Source organism: Sinocyclocheilus rhinocerous, unplaced genomic scaffold, assembly GCF_001515625.1.
Source record: "Sinocyclocheilus rhinocerous isolate Xijiao unplaced genomic scaffold, SAMN03320098_v1.1 scaffold507, whole genome shotgun sequence".
NCBI lineage: Eukaryota > Metazoa > Chordata > Actinopteri > Cypriniformes > Cyprinidae > Sinocyclocheilus > Sinocyclocheilus rhinocerous.
The window spans coordinates 976,854-980,796 of NW_015649561.1; the positions used below are offsets into that span (position 1 = coordinate 976,854).

General features: G+C 37.1%; 1 long non-coding RNA gene across 1 annotated transcript; it reads right to left on the reverse strand.

The window, feature by feature from the left end:
- Positions 1 to 2,444: 2,444 nt before the first annotated feature.
- LOC107710609 (uncharacterized) lies at positions 2,445 to 3,943 on the reverse strand. Its single transcript, XR_001636618.1, has 2 exons — positions 3,891 to 3,943; positions 2,445 to 3,489 (listed from the first exon to the last, which is right to left on the reverse strand). It is a non-coding gene; the product is annotated as an uncharacterized LOC107710609 (long non-coding RNA).

The following is a 3,943-nucleotide window of genomic DNA, read 5'->3' on the forward strand; positions in this document are numbered from 1 at the left end:
GCTCCCATCCAACCTGACAGAGCTTGAGAGGTGAAGAGGTGAGGAGAAGAACGGCAGATAATTGCCAAATGCTGATGAGCAAAGCTTGTCACATCAAACAAATAAGACTTGAGGCTGTTAAGGTGCTTCATCTAAGTACTGAGTTATGAATACTTATGCAATGTACTTATTTCAGTTTTTTAAATTTTTTTTATAAATTCACGAAGTTGTGACAATTCTGTTTTTGCTTTGTCAGTATGGTGTATGGAGTATATATATATGGAATGGCATGAGGGTAAGTAAATGATTACAGAATTACAGAAGCTATTAGAAAACCCTGTGAATATTTGTAGAATTATGACATTATGATCACACCATTGCTTTTTAATAGAGATTTATAGGCTGCAGATTTTTTTCTTTGCTTGTTCTCAACTTAAATAAGCACTGAGTACATCACGCTCATGCAGATCTATATATGTCAGAGAGGTAGAGCCCGTCTCTGTGTGCTTTTCAAAAAGACATGGACATTATGACAGAGCGGCAGCTTCCCGATGTCAGATGTGGGCGTTACGATGTAAAGGTCAATATTATTTTTCTAATACGGCACTTAGAAAGGGGAGCAGGAGGAGGAAAAGAGGGAGTGCTCTCGCTTGTCTTATTAACATTTATGAATAATTTAACCTGGCACCCCTGGCCAGGGTCCAGACACATCATTTCTTAATTGCAATCAGAGGGAGGAAGTAGGTTGATGCACAGTGATGTATAAATGACAGGCGGGGGAAGAGATGCTGAAATATAATTAATATACAAAGTGCAGTGCTACATAGGCCTAGGTAAAAGAGGGATAAAATTTAAAAAAATTGTCGATGAGCATAAAAAGCTTCAGATTTACAGTTTAATGTCTATTTATTCAAATAATGTTTTACTATGGCATGCGTTAAATACATATTATATGCAATAAAGGTAATAAAAAACAACAATGCCATTCATTTTTAAGGCAGTGGCACAGGACTGTCAGGCCCTGTCACACAGGGATGTGACAGGGCCTGATGTGACAGGGCCTGACGGTCGGCCATTTTAAACTGCCATTACTCAGCCTGCTAGCATAAAAACTGTTAACATGCAATCGAGGAATTTCAGTAACTTTTTGAGACATGTTTTGGATTTGAAAAAAATTGACAGGGCCTGACCCTTTAGCTCGTCCTCCTCAAAAAACACATACAAAAACAAGCTTAAAATCATACAATTCAATGACAGAACTCACCCTTGATCAGTGTCAGCTTCACCTCAGTCAAATTATGTCACTTCCTTTGAGTCATACCTTTTAAGACGCATTACACACATTTTATGTTGAGTTTTATGTAAACGTGACAGGACTGACCGAAAACATAGGGACAGTTGTAAAATAATATTTATTTGTAGAATTTATGTATAATTTCATGTTTTTAATCAGTTGATGTGAATGATAACAACTTAAACTTGTTATTGATGTTATTGACAGTTTTTAGCATAACAAAACTATGAAAGCTGTAGGTCCAATTTGGCTGGGGACAAGGACAAGAACAGGATTTGTAATTTTCAAAAGTGTTTTTAATAAATTAAAAAATATCTGAGAACCTAATGAATCACATATTCCTTGACAGAACAACTCACAGAAATCAACCATCAGTCAGTTTTAGACATTTTTTGGATGTAATACTTTTTATTCACTGTAACAAGTCAAGGACAGATAATGTACATTTCTGGTAGAATGTCCCTAAAAAGCACAACAACAATAAAACAGTAAGATACAATGAGCGTACAAAACGTTTATTAACAAAAACGAATAAGATGATACGAATAAGATGATAAGGCATGGCATACACCACATGCTGTATTATATAATGACTAATAAATTACAGAACGTTTAGCAAACACTGAGGACAAGGACAGGATTTGTAATTTTCAAAAGTGTTTTTAATAAATTCAAAAATATCTGAGAACCTAATGAATGACATATTCCTTTACAGAACAACACACAGAAATCAACCATCAGTCCGTTTTAGACATTTTTTGGATGTAATACTTTGTATTCACTGTAACAAATCAAGGACAGATAATGTACATTTCTGGTAGAATGTCCCTTAAACTTTACAATCTTTGACAAAATATCTGTAAATGCAGTTCTGGCAGCTAATAATGAGCGTGCTTAAGGGACTTCAGTAAATTTGCTGAACCTTCTCATCGTGCCTGGCATGGTTGCTAATTTTTCAAAGGCAAACATTTTTACAAAGCAAGCTAAGTCGTGGCCAAATTAATGGAGCTCCAGTACAAACTTTAGATTTATGGCGGCCCGGTTTTCGTTCTAATCCCTTGTTATTGTGCGGTTATAATAAATGATGAAATAACTCTGACATGTCTGGCTGCTGTTTTTCAAAAGCAGCGTTTTCTTGCATTTCAAACACGGAACTACAACGAGCGGTCTGCATCTCGGAGATGAAAACGATAGCATTTTAATTAACTCCGTCTACCGTCTTGTCCACTGCTCCCAATCGGATGTTTGTTCGCAGATGTAACAATTATAGGAAGATCATATCAACACAACAGAGACTCAGCATAAACCTCTCAGACTCGTGTTTGCATCAGCTCCAATGAATGCTTTGTTTTGCAAAACAAATCAGTTGGGACATTAGAGGAAGCGTTCTAAACATCATTAGAACGATTTGTTCAGTCTGTGCCTAAACCTAAAGCTGCTCTTCAAGAAGCCTAAACAATCTGCGAGTGAAACTGTTCAAACTCACAATAAGTCTAGTGATATTTTATTCAAATTAATTATGGCTTGTACTTTTTAAAAACCATGTTTTTGGAACTAATTTGCTTATCATTGGAAACCTTGCGATTTAATTACTAACAAACATTAAACAAAGCAAATCTGCTTTATAAATTATTATGCTTATTATTAATCACTTACCAGTCACATAATTAATTTTCCCGAGTTTCAAAATAATACTGTGAAAATGAGACTTCAATACTGTCAATTGCTTTATTATTTTATTTATTGCTATTCATTTTTACCAGAGAAAACAACAGCACTTCACCATCTTTCTCAATCAATCCTCCCTCTCACTTTTGACAAAAAATAACATTGCACTGTGTTGTTTTGAAATAATGCAACTCTTTTTTTGCCAGCACAATTATTCTAGCATAACTGGCTTGGGAATAAGGCAATTATTTCTGCTGGCTAATTATTCGTTTTCATAATAAAGGTAATTTTTCACACAGCAATTAGAAGTGGAATCGATGCTTTGAATGAAACGTGGCTCCTTGGTTTTCTTTCTCTCCGGTCAGGTGGAGCGACGGTGCGCTTTAGCAAACGGGATAAACAGGCAGGCCCCTCTTGGGCACGTACGCCGTTGTCCTGGTAACCATTTTGATGCAGTCGATGATGGGGCACACGCTCAGGCAAAGAGTGCAGCCGGTGCAGCTGTCCGTGATTACAGGAAGATGGCTCTCAGGGTCAAACTTAATCGCCTGCAAAAGAAGAGGAAGGGGAGGGGAAAAAAAGCTATTACATTAGAGCAATTATCGACTCTCCATAGGTGGATTTCCCACTCCTGGGAGAGCTTTTCATGGAGGGAAAAAAGCAACAACAATGACAGCAGCTAGCACAACAGTGTCGTTTTCTAAGGTAAATAGCTGGCCTCCTTCGTCACACACCAGCCTTATTCATTTAAGACTCTGCGTTTGTCTCTTTATGTTTTCAATATGCAAGGCCAATGGTGGTGAATGAACTCTATAATCGGGTGACCTCCAAAGACAACATATAATCTGAAAACATTCGCTAGCTTGCGCATTTTAGCAAATGAAATTCACTAGTAATTGCTTTCCCGTAAACACCGTATCGTGAAATTATCTAAAGTGTGCATCTGTACCTGGTAGCCTGAGTCGTTGCAGGTCATGTAGCATTTGCCACAGTTGATACACA